This window comes from Calonectris borealis, chromosome 9 (assembly GCF_964195595.1).
Source record: "Calonectris borealis chromosome 9, bCalBor7.hap1.2, whole genome shotgun sequence".
Classification (NCBI taxonomy): Eukaryota; Metazoa; Chordata; class Aves; order Procellariiformes; family Procellariidae; genus Calonectris; species Calonectris borealis.
The window spans coordinates 12249504-12266463 of NC_134320.1; the positions used below are offsets into that span (position 1 = coordinate 12249504).

General features: G+C 38.3%; 2 long non-coding RNA genes across 2 annotated transcripts in view; one reads left to right on the forward strand and one right to left on the reverse strand.

Moving 5' to 3' along the window:
* Positions 1–3909: 3909 nt before the first annotated feature.
* Positions 3910–16537, forward strand: LOC142085846 (uncharacterized). The gene is made up of 3 exons (XR_012674841.1): positions 3910–4136; positions 8831–8898; positions 14754–16537. It is a non-coding gene; the product is annotated as an uncharacterized LOC142085846 (long non-coding RNA).
* LOC142085845 (uncharacterized) overlaps positions 8757–16960 on the reverse strand; it is a 35426-nt gene continuing 27222 nt past the window's right edge. The window contains exon 4 of the long non-coding RNA XR_012674840.1: positions 8757–9805. This is a non-coding gene — a long non-coding RNA (uncharacterized LOC142085845). The remainder of the gene's footprint in view (positions 9806–16960) is intronic.

Genomic DNA, 16960 nt, shown 5'->3' on the forward strand with positions numbered 1-16960 from the left:
TCCTGAGCAGTAAACACAGGGCTTCCTTTGAAATCAATACGAGCACAAACTAAACAATTGTTGCCTTGTGCTTAGTTTGTCCATATCTCAGTATATAAAGAAACATTTGCAACTTTTCAAAGTCAATTAAACTTTCAGTGCTACATTATCGCTATGCCAATCTACGTATGAACCCCCTCCCAGAATATTTCTTCTTCCCCTTTCTGCAGTACATTTCTCCAGTGAGTCCTAAGTGAAGTCAACATTTCTACCTTTGATTATATGCCATCCATGGTAGTCCCAACAGGTACTGCGCATCTTGCGCCCACTTTCCAAAAGACATTACACGCATCAGAAACCCGGTTTTGTTCAGTAGTCTCTAAAGCTAGACCGAGCATCTCATGCTTTTGTGAGGGGGAGCAATTCCCACATGCTGTGTGGGGCACACAGACCACTATCGCTTGTTTTCTCACCATATGACAAACTGCAAACCAACAGGATCAAGAGGTCGTAGGACTAAAAGTGGTAGATCATTTGTGTGGATATCATGGTCTGGATAATGAGGGTTTTTATAGGAAAAGGAAACATCCACAAATTATGAGCAGTTATTGTCAAATTGTCCTTGGGGAGGTAAGACTTCTCTGAGCTTCTGAGATAAGGGTGACCTGTTGGGTGGAAGGCCTGCATTCATGCTCTGATTCCTGAGCAAGCAGTGAAAACCATGTATTAGCTGTAAGAATGGTTCCCATTCAGTACAGAACGAAAGTACAATATAGGTCATTTTGTTTCATTGTCAAATTAGTAACTGTTTTTCAATATTACCATTTCTATTACTTGTGCTTTAATATTTTAGAAATTACTTCGTATTTGGTAATATAATGAACTAAATTGTTCTCTTTTTTTTCTCCCAAATTTGACATTATTGCTTTAAATGAGGTAGAATTAAATTGTTTTCAGAATCTGCCTAGCAACAAAAGATGCTCTCGCTCCCTCTAGTGGAGAATAATAAAATAGTTTTCTTTCCGTTTTTGCATGTATAAACCGTCAAATACTACTACCAGAGGTTGAAAGCTTTTCTGAATAAGAACATATCATAATTTGTGTTTAATGTTTAACATAAATGTTATATGACTAGTAGTTTAATAAAAGATATTTTCATATTAATATTTTTTCTGCAAGTGTACTGTTTTTAAAGTGATCTTTAATGATATGTATTATAAAATACTTATTTGTGTAAATATTTACAGATATCTAGTCACATTTTAAAATAACAATAAAGGCCCAGAAGTTAAGATTAAAAATAACCCCTAATCTCAAAAATAAAATACAGCGTGCTTAATGTTGAACACAGGAGCAGCTTGCATGTTGGTATTTGCCAGATTGATCCTCCGTTTAAAAAGCATGTGCCTAAATGATAAACTTTTTATTTTAAACCAAATGTTTCCAGCATTTGTGGTGTTCACCTTAAGAGAAGGAGGAGACTGCCACAATACTTGGATGCAATGTGTATCCATCTCTTTTTCAAAATTAGATGTTACAATCTACTGTTTTGTTTCAGTCTCCTAATAAACAAATTTTTAAAGAACAGCATAAACATCTTCCAAACATTTAGTATTTGTTTTAAGTGCAAATTGCTTATGTCAGTAATGATTTAATCCTAAACTAAGGATTAAACTAACTTATGTTAAGTCATAAACTAACTTATGACTAAGTCCATAATTAGGGTAGTAGAAGATACTTCTTCTGTATTACTGATTAAACAAGATATGCCTAGAATTACTCCACTTCTAGTTTCCAAAGTATAACAAGACCATTGTTTCTTGGCTAGATTCCTGTTACTGTTTTCAGTGGAAAGCTTGTTTTCTTATTCTGCTGCTGAGCTTCTTTTTAGCATATTTTCCTATTTTGTGTTTTTATTATCTCACGTTCTCTATTACTATTTTTCTTTCCCTTCCTTGTTGCCATGCAAAACTGCACATAGGTAGGTGGAGAAGCTGCCAGTCCAAAGGAATCTAAAAGATGATCCACATGGAGGTAACTTCACAGTCTTCAGCTTCTAGGGAGCGGGGCTTTCTCCACCTGCAAGTCACTGCCTTGCACTGGGTGTGTCACTGTGAGCATTTTAGTTCAAATTAATTTGAGTTTGCCCATTTGTTGTTCTTACCAAGTCACTAAAGGGTAACAAAGCTGTGTGTCTTAACAAGAAGTGTTGGGTGACAGTTCTGGGTTGCCACTGTCTCACTCAAGTACCAATCTCTTAGCAAGGAGGAAAAGCTTTTATGTTCTTGTACGGGGGAGTGACTCCAAGGACTGCAGTGCAATGAGTCACTCGACTTGTAATTGCTGTAAGTAGCACAGAAACTTAAGGAGTGGGGTGAAACAGTGACAAAAAGAATGTACAGAAGAGATGGTGCAACGCTCTTCAGAAATGCCAGTATGGCCTCCTGACTGAATCTGTACTTGAAAATCTCCTCCAGCATGAAGAAGAGAGGTAATGGAGGGACAGAGGGATGTGAGAGACAGTGCTTTTGTGGCTGCCGCAGCAGCTCTGCACTTCCGTCCCGATAGAGAGAGGCTGGCGTAAACGCATCCCAGGCTTTGGAATTTGACAAACTATTTACAGCCCGGTTGGCTTGTGTGGTGTTTTAGGGAGGGTGACAGAGAACAAAAAGCAGAGGAGCAAAGTGTGAATGGGACATTTGTCCACTGACTGTTCATATTATCAAATGGGGAGAGAGAAGTAATAGATTGCTGGCCAGGATAACGTCGTAATGTCATCACACACACCAGCCTGTATTTGTTGGTTATATTTTCCCAAATGCTCTATTCCTTTCCCTTTAGTGTAATAAGAATGTAATAAAGATCATTATTTGTGAGAGAGAAAGCGTCGGCTCCTGGGGCATTCAAAGTCAGTTGTTAACTTTTCCCTGGTTTCAAAATGGAGTCTCGAGCGCTAGTGGTCGGTAGTTTTCAAAGGACATGGCAGATGTTTGGAGATGCCCCTTCTCCTGCTGCGACGGCTACAGCTGAAGCGGCACCAAACACATGACATGAAAAAGAAAAAAAAGGAAAAACTATTAAATGTTCTCTAATTTAAATCAGTTGATCATCTGTGGAGTTGCATTAATAGGGAGTGCAAGTATGATTTTAATACAACTTTATTTTTTGTGTTAAGAAACGAAATTATTGTTAACCTTTATAAGCGTCATTTTGGAAGCACTTTTTGTTCATGTTCTGGAATGTTTTTTCACCCAATTAGTGTGTTCTTAACTTTGAGATGATGATTATTTCAGCCTCTTAGTATTTTCTGGTGCACCGTCTTTGTTTTCAAGATTAAATATTGCAGACCCACTTCTCAAGATTTTCTTTAAAAAGGCATGTACTTTATTCAGCTCATTTCATTACTGACCTGGCAGTTCCCTGAGTTTGTATTTTTTAATTTATTTCTTAACAGCAATGTAATGAGGCTGTACTGAGAAGCTGTAATTGGTATTAATGAGGCTTCCTGGAATGACGAGCCACCACAACATTTTACCGTCCCTAAAAATAACACGGTTTCTGCGCCTCCGGTCGCTCCTTTCCCCCCGATGCCCATGTGGAGATACCGCTGCCCTGAAGGGCTGGCGGCGGGAGGTAGCGGCTTCCTTTCGCCGCCCCTGTCCCGAGCGAGGGCGTCTCTGCTGCTCCCGGCCCCGCAGACCCCGCCAGGCCCGGGCGGCTCGCGGAGGAGAACGAGCGGAGGTGTCCCTCCCTGGCGCCCGCCCGCCACGCCAGGGGGCGCTGTTGGCGCAGGCAGCCCGGCCCGGCCCGGCCCGGCCCGCCTGGGCGCCGGAGTTGCGGGGCCCCGCGGCGGCGGGCGGCCACAGGCGCAAGGCGTGAGCGGGGAGACCGGGGCGGCAGAGCCTTGCAGTTAGGGGGTCTTACCTTCACGGCTGCTTGCTTTGTTTTGTAGAAGCTAGAATTTGGCACCTCTTTAACCTTATTTTGTCACGGATGGAAACAGCAGCTCAGTAAGGTACGTCACATGCAGATGTGACATTCCAGACTCTTCGGTCGGGTGTGAATCAGGAGTAATACCAATTACATCAGTGGAGTGACAGCCGGTCACACTGGAATCAGACACGTTATGGTTTCTGAAAATGTTGTTGAATTATTTGGTAAGGATACGCTATTTTTTAATATTTATTTTAACCAAGATCCCTCTGAAAATGTTGCTACTTCACATGTAGCTAATTAGATTAAAATATATTTTAATTTCTATATTAATTTATCTTACAGCTATTGCCAATTTATTGAAGTTTTGACAGGTGATTTAAGTAAGGCCATTATAGAAGAAGCAGGTTTATTGTTCAACAAATAAATTAGTCTACATCCTTGGAATTTTATAAAAGTTTATTGCACTAAGTAACAGCTGTTAATGCTTGTTGAGTATCTTTAGTATGCACAATTCATAGTGCTTTGCAAATCATTATAAACATTATATTGTTTCACAAACAATGCCATTTACGTCACGGAGAAGCCAAGAGACATACTCGGAGCAGACTGCTGAGAAGACTGGAAATAATGACCTCTGACCCCATTTTGATGACTCTTTGACCCAAAAAGAGGGTAGTGCTTGATAGGCGGGTAAGGCTGATAATCCTGGGCGTCTAAGGAGGTTACAAATTACGTGCAGTAAGCCTTAGAATATCTGGTGTTCACATCAGACTCAGAAAACTATCCATAGTTTCAATATTTATTGAAATACACCTGATATCTGTTAGAAGGAAGGGTTCCTTGCTGTCAGCTGCAGTATTCTGAGAGTATAGAATATAATACAGAAAGTGTATGTCTGACCTTTGTGTCAAAGTTAAATTACCCTAGTCTTTCTCCCTGCAGTTCTTCAGGGGAGGTGGGGAAGCTTCTGGGTCTCACCATTGACCTTATCCTCACTTTTTGAGAAAAAATGTTGTGGACTAACTAGTAAATGAGGAGGTCTTCATTTGCCGTAGTTACAACAGCTTTACAGAACCAAATCTAATCTTACTCTGTCAATAGCCAACTACAAACCTTCATTACCTTTTGTAGAGTTAGCATCAAGTTCCTTGGCCTGATTCTGCCAGAGAGCTCCAGGCAGTTTTAGATAACTGTTCTCACAGTATCATTTGTCAGACTAAGGTTTTGACTTACGCACGATCAGAACAGACATCACCCAATTGCCAAGTCATGGTTTCAAGTGGGAGAGCGCAAGGAAAGAAAACCGCTACTAAATCTCTCAAACGTTAAATTATTTTAATTAATTTCACCCTCAGTTTCATTCACCACTTATTAAAGTTCATTTATAAACAGAAGAACAAAAAGTCCTACCCACCGATAAAAAATGTTTTATGAAGTGCTTCATTTATCGTAAATAATGGAATACATTGGAAAGAAGTCTGGATTCTGTAAGTGTGTACATATGGAGTCTCATGAAAGACGGAGGTTTCATTATTGCCAATTACACAGGACCAAGTCCATAACAAGTTAACACGTATGACACTAATCTTGCAATGCGCACATCTGGGGCCTAAACAATACAGAATATTTTTCTGGGGTTTTTTTTTTCCTTATGTTTAGAGAGCTAGATTTGCATTTCACGTTGCTGCCTATGTTAAGTCTCTTGTTTTGGGAGGTTATTAGTTTTTTAATATTTTAGAAGTCTTATGTCTATCTGCTTAGTTCCTTCTGAACTTCTGGCCTCTTTAAGGTGTTTCACATTTGACGCCTAAAAATTGAGATGCTAATGACTTCTGTTGCTTTGATAGCAGTACAGTGTGTTGTATTGTTAAATGTATCTTGATTTATGTGTTTCTTAGTGCAGTGTGCTGGTTTTGGCTGGGATAGGGTTAATTTTCTTCACAGTAGCTAGTATGGGGCTATATTTTGGATTTGTGCTGGAAACAGGGTTGATAACACAGGGATGTTTCAGCCCCTGCTGAGCAGGGCTTACACAGAGTCAAGGCCTTTTCTGCTTCTCACCCCACCCCACCAGCGAGCAGGCTGGGGGTACACGAGAAGTTGGGACGGGACACGGCTGGGACAGCTGACCCCAAATGACCCAAAGGATATCCCATGCCGTATGACGTCATGCTCAGCATATAAAGCTGGGGGAAGAAGAAGGAAGAGGGGGAAGAGGGGGACGTTCGGAGTGATGGCGTTTGTCTTCCCAAGGAACCGTTACGCGTGATGGAGCCCTGCTTTCCTGGAGATGGCTGAACAGCTGCCTGCCGATGGGAAGTAGGGAACAAATTCCTTGTTTTGCTTTGCTTGTATGCGCGGCTTTTGCTTTACCTATTAAGCTGTCTTTACCTCAACCCACGAGTTTTCTCACTTCTATCCTTCCGATTCCCTCCCCCATCCCACCAGGGAGGAGTGAGCGAGTGACTATGTCGTGCTTAGTTGCTAGCTGGGGTTAAACCACGACATGCAGTTAATAACTTCTTTGCTTACAGTTAGCTGGAGTGGCCTGCAGCTGCTCCACTGAAATCTGTGGGTGTTTTTTAGCTTTGACACCAGCGTGAGCCTGGCTGTGCTCTAACCTAGCGGCTATGCAGCTGGTTTTTACCATACTTAGCTGGCTATGATAACATTGTATTAGTCAGAACAATGAGGAGGCAGAAGCAAAGCTAAAAGTGAAGCTTTAAGGATCTGACTCATGCAGTTTCTGGCACAAGGAGGTGCAAATTGCACTTCCTGAGTTTGCAGCACACCTAGCAAACCTCAATTACAGCCTACACCAAATGCGCTATGCTATGAAAAGGCCTGCTCACTGCCTCAGCACGTATCCATCTAACTTGCATGTTGTTGCTTCTCATTGCTAATTTAATGTTGGTAACGGCTTCTTGTAGGATGTTAGCTGAACGAAGGCTTTGTGTTGTTGCAATTCGCCTTACCGGTTTTGCAGTCTTTGCTCATTGCCACACAGAGAGGACAGCTTGTAGTAACAGTATCCTGATAATCTTCAGTTGGACAATAACTTGACAGACGTAGGGCTCTCATCGTCTCTGCCCTTACTTTTTGATATTGATAGGTGGAATACTAGTAATTGCAATACCACTCGTGGTAATAAGCAGCATATTGCCTGGTGCTTTTTTTCTCAGACATAGAAATAAACCTGCTTCTCAGATGTGTTCCATCTGTTCCATCAACCAGAATAATTTTATAACCCCAATTACATATAATTGTATCCAAAAAAGCCCGAAGATGGCAAGTGCGCTGGCGTCTTGCTGAAAGCATGTTGCAGCCCCTTTCAAGTCACAAGCCTTGTCTGAGAAATATCAACAAAATTTAGTACGTTGTAGTAATGTAAGATTCAGCATATACTGTGCATGGAGATAGCCACAAGGTATGCTCAGCATGAGGAACCAGCAAAAGGAAATTCTGTCTGCAAATCTGTGGTGGCTAGAGCAAAGGAGGAGCTTTCGAGGGCAAGTCAGAGAAGACAGTAGACATTTTTTACCCAGTGCCCTTGTCATTACACAAAATATTCTGGTGCAGATACCTCTGCTTGCTGAATGCTGTTTTCTACAAAGAATACCAGCTTGCAGCTGGTAGTGGACATGAACAAAGCGAGGCATGCTCCAGCTAACTTTTTAGGACTTTCATAAACATCTACTTTGGGGGAAAGGCTGTTGTCATTCTAAGGCTTGGAACCAAAATTTGTATGAAAAATATGGAGGTCTTGTGGTTGTTTCATCCACATTTTCCAGGCCACTTATATTTTTAATCCACAATTAAAATTCACTGTGTACATTTGAGATTCTCGAAAGTGATGAAGAGAGTCCCAGGAAAGAATTTTCCTTAAAGGTGAGTTAATTTTTCAGTGATACTGTTATTTATATGTATTTATTTCTACAGCACTTAGAAGATGCTCTCTTAAAACTCCCTGGACAAATGGAAGGTCATAGTACTCCATAAAAACAGCAATGATCCAATCACAGATGCAGAATTGAGTAATAAGCAGTGAGAATGGGTAGTGCTAATGTAGAAGGACCTTTCATCTTGCTCATCTATACTTGCCTGAGTGCCATGACCTTGTAAGAATCACTCAACCTATTCCTATGGGCTATTCTTTTCCCTATTCCTTCTCATATTACTTTTAATGTTCTGTTATTTAAGAGGATTTATTTCTAAAATATTTGTATGCATTTCTTAGAAAATTTTGAAACAGCTTTGAAGGCTTCTTTGAGGTGTTTAAGCTGGCTGAAGGGACAGGTGAGGTGAACTATATGCAATTAAATAGTTTATATCATTCATGCCATAAGAAAAATACCAAAAGCTCTTTTTTTTTCCTATTCTACCTGGGTGGATGAGGGATTTTTATAAAATTTTCAGAGAAGAGTCCTAGAAGACATATTGGGAACCCAAAGAATATTGACAGAGTGATAGAATGTCCTCCCCAAATAACAAAAAAAATTGGACAATAAGTGTTTATATTCTCTTTTCTGTGAGAAAAGAGAATCAGAGCAGCTCAGTTGTGTAAAATATGCCATAGGCTATTAACAGGTATTCTCCTTAACACAATTAATTAATTAGGAGAATTACATTCTAAGTAAGAGGATCTGAGTTTTGTTAGTTTTCCTGTTTCTATAAAATTTCAGAAACCACAGTAAATCTATGATAGCTGTGAGGTTATTGTATTTATTACAATATTTGTATGTCTTGCTATTACTGTTTTGGTTGAGTCTGTGGTGGCATAAAAACAGTGTAAATGCCTAGAGAAAGACTCACATTCTAAATATGTAAAAACATCTTAGACATTTTGGTTTTTAAAGTAACTTCTTTATTTTAGCTTCTCTCTAATTTCTTTTGCTTCTTCTTTTACAATGAGCAGTATTTTAACAATACAGAGAAGGAAACAGAAGCATGAACTAATCCAGTTTCAACAGAGAAAAATACAAGGTAGGTCAACCTTTTCTAATATACAATCAACTTACATCATATTCCTTTAATTATCAGGTGTTGATAGGCATGAGTGTATTGTTGAAATGGACATTACTTATTTTTTTTAAATTCATGTTTTCCAAATAAAAGCCTGGATATTCTCTACATGAAACTCATTAACAAAGGGATGAATTTAAGACTACAGTTTGTGTGGCACTGAAAGAATAAAACTATAGCCGGCAGCCTAAACTTCAAAAGAATGGGAATACACCAGGTTATTCTTCTCGGTAGTAAGAAAAGCGATTTCTGGAAAGGGTACTTTTATATTTAAACTCTGCAGGATATATTTGAAGATTACTCTTTATATTCTTCAGTGAGTCTGCTCCCTAAGATTTGATGACATATATGTCTTTAAGTATTGCCTTAGTACATTCAAACTTATCAAATTTTCCTACTTCTGAATTATTTTTAGTTCATCATCCTCCTAATTTACGTTCACCGTGTTCCTATACTCTTTTTGTATTGTGAAACTTCTCCAGATGACATTCCTAAATTTCAGAATAGATTATTGGTACAAAACCAAAATACCTTTGAGGGTGTCCCGCCTTCTTAACTTTTTACCTGTAGTTAACAACATTCTTTCTCATGAATTTGAATAAAACTGGGACACAAACTAGAAAGCATTCAGCATCAATTCCCATGCTTCCGTCTTGATCCAGTCCTGTCCCATTGAAACCAGCAGTACCCTTTTGCTTCAGTAGAAGAGAGCCCATTATTTTAGCAGGAATTACACATAATTTTCTGGCATCATGTACTTTGGTCTCTGGTAGTTATTTACATCTAAGGACAGTAAAGAAATCAGAAGTTATCCCTCCAGGCATCTAGGTTTCCTTTGTTCTTAGTTATGATGAGGATCATTGTGGTCCTAGGCAAGAGGAAACGAAAAATCAGAGATCAGGCGTTTAGATCATAAATAATAGAACATTTTGGGTGCATATATAATAGTTTTGAGAGGAAAGATGTCATCAGGATGTAAGTAAATAAGGAGCTTTTGCAGTGTAGAGAGATGATTGTCTTTAAAATGACGTGGTGGTTGTAGTAGTCCTGTATTGCAACAAGACATTGTTCCTGCTAGTGCGTTGTTACTGTATCACATAGGTGACAGAGAAGCCTACGGACATATTGCAAATGTGGATAGTTTTTCAGAATAGAATTAGATTCAGTCAGCTTTACGACATTACGAAAAGTTTAGAAATACCTTATCTGAACATCAGTGTGACCTGTTCACAAGTGATGCCTTCCTAGCATCTCACATTATAATTCACATTTTTTCTTGTTTGAAATCTCTCCCATATTAGGATTACAATTAGAATTAGGCCAGAATCAGAGCTGTTCGTACGGTGCTATTTGGGATGAAATTCAGTTTCCTAAATAGAGGCTTACAGTGCCTTTTAAAACACCTTGAGTTGCCTAAGACATCCATATGGGGCTGTCAGATATAATGGGGCTGTCAGAATAAGGAGACCCTTATTCTTCTGGAGCACAAAGTGGTTGAAAGGTGGGACACTCTATAGCATCCTGGTTTTAGGTAGGTGAAATCCCGTCCGTACTGTCAGCAAGCAAAGAGTGTAGAGTCAGTACTATCACAGCTACCACCACTCTTGAAAGGGGACCTCCTTCTCAAGTCACGTAGCAGCATCACTGACTGCAGGAAGAACCACATAGTCTACTTAGATACAGACACTTCACCGTGATCCTGGCTAAGCAGTGAGTGAATACTATGTCCTGAATGTCAGATTGGCCTGCCCCTCTTGAGAGGGAGGAGTTTCCTTCTGCTGGGAGTGTGTTCTTTTTGAATTTGCATCATCAGACCACTTCAGCAGCTAAATATATAAGTATTATAAATCTTTTTATTTCCACAGTGACCAAACATCACTTTCAGATTTTCAGTTACTCAGATTATGAAAAATTTGCAAACCTGTTTAGTCAAAATTAGTATGGAGTTTTGAAAGTCAATAGGTGCAGCAATTATAAAAGATAATATAAGACAGGTTAGAGTGGTAATCTGATTGCAATTTCCTTTAAATCTTTCCTAATTGATTTATCAGTGTAATATCAGTATAATGCCCATTAGTAGCGCCTGAAATAATACAACTAACATATCATGGGTTTATTATTTTGCATAAGTCCCAAACTGGAAGAGCTTTACTTCTATAGATAGTCTAATTAAAAACTCCAAATGAAATCTGTGATGCTTTTAAAATGAAGCCTTAGCTTCATGTATAAACATTGCTGATGCACAAACAGGTTTAATTTCCTATCAAATTCAGTGTTAACATTTTTAAGCTTTTGTAATACTGGAAAATCTGCAAGATGAAGACTACTATTCTATACCGGAAAACTCCTTCAACTATGGCAGAGGGCTACAGAAAATTTCCTAGAAGAACAGAAATATTCCTAGAAAAAGATTCCTAGAATATCCTAGAAAGGTATCAGTGTGGCATTGAGTCATATGCAATCTAGACTTTACAAGAAGTCTTGTATTGTTGTGGTGAAGCCCATGAAATGTTAAATTAGGGTAATCTATCTCTCAGTGTCTGCCAGGATGATCCCAACGCTGTTCTCGGTTATTTTGGTGGTTGAATAGTCTACCAAATGAGGACAGCTCAAAGGTGACTTAAACTTCAGCATCTCAGAAATCCTGTTTCTTCAGCCAGACAAGTAAAACCTGTGGGACTTTGTTTCAGTATTTCTTACAGGTAATTACTATTAAGCTAATATAGTCACACTAGTGTAAAGCCAGTCCAATCTAAATAAGAGCAATAGACAATGATTTCATTTGTGGCAGATGAAAACAAAATCTTGTTTCCATCGCAGTGCCTCAACTCTCAAGTTTCCAGTGAAAATCCCAGGGAAGTTCTGATACGCTACGTGAAAGAAGGCTCTGCCACGCCAGACCATGCATTTAACCTTGCATTTTTTTAAACAAACAAAAAAAATCACTTTTGCAGAGTGACATATATACGATATTCTAGAAAATATTCTATGAATTTCTATGAATTTCTATGAATTTCTAACCAGACAGGTAGTATAAGGATTTGTAGCATGTGAAAGTTTTGCTGTAATATGATAGTGCTGAGTGTCTGTATTGAATCAGTTTGTATCGTTCACAAAAGATTCACTATGGTAAGACACATTGATGTTGATCATTCCCTGTTAAAGATTCTTCTGATTTTGCGGACTACCTCCTAATAGCCACCTTACATCTAAGCACAGAACTGAGGTTCCTGTTAAATGCCAACTAGGAACACTGCAGACACCATGGAGCTGCTGCCTACACTGGGCATGAAGCCATGCTTGAATGTGTTGTGGGTAAAGACTTCATGAACAGGCCCCATGACTCCGGTACAAGAGCTGTGAAAATTCATAAATTGACATTTTACAATATGACTGCATACTGATCTAAACCAGCATACAGATCTAAACTGCAGATAAGACCCTTAAGCTACTGTTTCCTTTTGTCCATACACAGGAAATGAACAACTGATAGACGAATGACTAAGCAATGCATTAATTATTTATGCACATATAAAGTTGACTTTCTAGGGCCCCTGACAAGCGCAGAAGACAGTGGTTGAATTTTACTCTGTCTATTCTGCATATTCTAGCAAAAACTATAGCAGTTTCTTGCTTATTTAGTGGATACTTTCAGTGAGTTCATCCTTCTACACAATAAATGGAAAATAGACTGCCTACTGTATATCTGTGTGTGTATATATATATTTATGGCTGAAGTAGGTAAATGCTCCACTTGCTAAACATATTATACTAGGAGACCAGAAGGCTGATTTGTGACAATGCAGTGTGTTTTAAAAATGGTTCCAGATGCCAGTATTGACACTGTTAAACTGAAGCTGTATGACTGCACAGAGCCCCAGTAAAAACAGAAGCTGGCCTGTGTGGAGTAGTTTAAAGCTTTGGAGCCATAACTCTGAAGTGATGCATTAGTGTTAACAGGTTGACACAAAGAGGTGACTGCCTCCTGTGAGGGAAGCTGTAGTCGCTGGCCACTGCTTTCCCTTTTGCTTAAATAAAAGAAAAAATGTTAATGTTTCTCTTTTTGTGAAAAGGAAGTACACATGCAATGTCTGTCCCTGATATATTCATAAAATAAACTTCCTATACTCTGTGTTTTTCCCAAAACTTTTTGCAGCATGTGTAGATCATTTTAAAGCATGCTTATCTCTTCTCCATGTGCTCAAAGGCCACTTGTATCTACGGAGACTGTATGTCACTTTCTTGAACCATGCAGACTCAGTAAGGAGATGCTGACAGTGCCCCATCCATATACTGTCTGTATTCAGAAGTATTCTTGAAGAAGATAACTATAGGTGAATTATGTAAAATCTAGCTATACAGTTTTGTGAAGTCAGAAACTATACAGAGTACCTGTGTTTATGGCTTACTGTTACCTAACAACCAACCACAGGCTGGTCATAGATCTAATAAAAATTAGGCCACTGTGTTCTCAGAAGCAGCCATATTAGCCTGGAAACCTGCTTGTCTGTGGTAAGCCTATGGCTAACAGTTGAGCAACAACTAGCCATGAGCAAAATGAAAGCTTGCGTCAAAATTGTTATATGACTTTTGGAAACAGGACTTATGCTCTGAATTTACCTAACCGCTTTGGAAATGCTTTAACTGCAGTATTTGTGTACATACGTACTTTCTTAACTGTTGGTCACACAGAAGCAGCTGAGACTACTCAGATCATTCACAGTATCCTTGCCTCTGCAATATCTTTTTTGAGTGCTTGTCTCTGTTCTCAAGTGTTAAATTCAGACTTCTCGGTAATGTGTACTTTGATTAAATGCAGGGACCATCTATTAAAGATGTCTGAAAATCAAACACAAAATAAATTGCAAGTTATGTCAAGAAAACCCAGCATTTAAGACTGCATTTGAAAGATTCTGCATTTAAATAAAATTAAGAAAATATTGGAGGTTGGGGAGGCATTGAAATATCAGAAGTACAAGAACCTGAGACAGCTAGATTTCAGTGGAGGACTGATGCTTACAACAGAATAGTTTCAAAGACTGTGCACATAACATTTGTGTGTTTTTATATGTGGGGGGTTTTTAAGTTGGTAAGTAAAGCCAATTGCTAGTGACAATTGGCAAAGCCAATTTGTCTTTAAATGAAAAATTGTTTCCTGCTGACAAAAATTTTATCTCAAATACTGTTCAGAACTGTCATCTCTTTGGATATTTGAAAGCAAACATTCAGAGCAGATTATGTCATACTAAGTGCCGGGTTGATACTATCATGAATGTACCTTATTTTCCTAGTAAGTATAGTACTTGTGAAAGATTCTAGAGTCATGGTTTTGCAGGCTGAAATATTTTAGCCATTACGGTTATTGCAAGTTTATTTCCCTGCACTACCCATCTGCCAATTGAGGCACCATCAAGAAGGCTCAGCGAGCAGCTTATTCTCTTTATTTGCTTGCTCCTTGCTTTGCCCTATGAAATAGCATCAAATGAATAAATCTAGCTATCAAAAATGGTGCTTTTTATGATGAGGATACTTTTCATTTCCATACTTTCTATATTCATCTTTCTGCTAAATGGCCATCAAAAGGAGACAGTTAAGGATATGCTTTACAGGTTCTGGTATGATTTTCTTTCAACCATGAAAACAAATATATCACATGTAAAGGTTACAGCAAAATCAGCTAGCAAATGTGTGCAGACAAAGCTCTCTTATTGTGAATAGCTGCTAACTCTGCTTGTGGTTGTGGGGAAAAATAGATCAAGCTCACTGTACAAATTATGATATCTTTGGGGTTTTTGTTTTTTTTTTTTTTTTTACAGGACCTGGGAGCTGGCTTTGAAGGACATGAACGTGTTCGGTAATCCATCCGAAGGAAAATGCTCAGTATCAGTGCATGTAGAAAATGTAGTAAAAAACATCCCGTTATACACTTGATTTCATTTTTATTACTTCAGTTAGGTTGCTAATACCAAAGATAGTCTGAAAATGCTTTCAAATGAAGAAAGAAGTTCAATATTTTCTCCTGTGCCATCACCTCCTCTGTTGTCCCCCTTCTGTGACCTTGGTGCCACCTGTTATACAGTACAAGTACTTGATGTGAGAACTCCACCATTTGTAATCTGGATAATCTTCGTACAAGTAGCAAGTAGCAAGCAGGAGAAGAACTTTTACTTTGATGGCATTTAACCAGTGTCTTGCTGCATATGCTGGCCTTTGCAGTATTTACCACTGGGGCACTCAGTGAAACACCAAGTCATCATTTGTGCTTGGATTATAACAAAACTTAAAGATATTTGCCTATTACTAATAGAAGGCATAAAAGAAAGACTGGAAGATATATTCAAAACAGAACCTCCTTGGCCAACTGTGGTTGGAGCTACTTTTGCCAGAACAGCTGGAATTGTTTTAATTGTAGTTATTGTAGTTCTTATAATCTTCATTGTAATTAGCTACTGCCTCTTCTGCAGAGAAGGAAGACATGCTGGCCATTTAAATAGCTCAAATAAAAAGGCCAGAAAAACTATCACCATTCATGGACTGCAAATGAGTTTGCATCTTCTGGTAACAACTGTTGGAAGACACACTGGTAACACTATTTTACATTTATTAGCCTTTCTTGTTTTGTTGCACTGTGCTTTAACCCTGTGCTTTATGGGCAGCAAAACAAAGAACTGCAAACCAAGCTATTCAACGGACAAAGACTTGGTGCATTTACTCACCACATGGCAAACAGTAATGACGTAGCAGCTATTTAGTTTACTGAGTTAGGTGACTGATCCTAGATGTAAAACTAGCTCTTCCACCTCCTAAGAAAATATGATCATCAGCACTGTAAAATAAAGAAGAAAGCCTCAGATACTCCTGCACAAAGTGTTTTGATGACACTGGCTGGAACTTAAAGGAAGTTGAACTGTTTGACTTTAACAATTTTCAGATCTTTGTTATTATGGCCATAACTCTATAAAGCTTACTATGAAACAAGATTAAGCAGAAGACTGAATATGAGTTGGCATGTGAAAATGCTACAGGTTTGCCAAAGAAGATTTAAAACAGGATTTATTTTAAAAGAAATGGAAGCGTACTTTCACGGGGCTGTAGTAAAAGTGATTATTATAGAGAATACAGTGGAATCCAGTGGCAGGTAACTATTGTTAGATAGGAAAATAAAAGCAGTAAAGTAAGTTGGGAAACTCAGCCTTTCCAAATGCAAAATCAACTTGCAGAATCAAGTATCAGAATTGTTTTTAATATTTGAAAAGATGTACATAATTTTGTCTTTACTCATTACATTTAGAACAATTAAGTTTTATTAAGATTTTAAGTTTTTTGTGAATTTGTCCTTTTTACTGTTGTATTCTGAAATACGTCAAAATTAGGAATACGAATCCTTTTTATTTAATTACTTATTTAAAGCAATGAGTTCTTGATCTAACAAGGCTGATACATTGTTCTTGTAGGACCTCTAAAAGTGTCTATACTTGAGGGAAAGACATACATATTTTTTACCTCTTGCTTCCCCATGTTCACTGTATCCCCTGAAAAGTCTAGAGGTTGCCTTTTGGAGGAAGGTAAAGCTAATAAAATCTTTGAGTTTTTATTTTTAGAGAGGCTACCTAGACATAGAAATTTGAAAAACTAGAGTAATTTTTGTTGAAAATTTTTCTAGCATTGTCAGCTGCAAGAGACCCATTCATGAGTACGTACACCAGAAAATGAGTCAGCTTTTAAATGATTATAAAACTAAAGGAAAGTGAATCTGGTGTTCACTTGCCTTTTAACATTTAACCTTTTAGGGTATGCATGCTTTTAGCTTTGATATACATCTGTGAAACTAAAAATTATTTTAAAACAAAAAAAAAATTTAAAATAAAAGCTAATATTCTTCCTAATAATAGGATCCCAGAATCCTACCCTACGATGCTGTGATGAGGAAAAAAAGTTACACTGTATTTCAGGATAAAATTTTGGTAACGGCTACATTACTGTATGATTCACTACATATTTATATGCTTAACTTGTGACATTT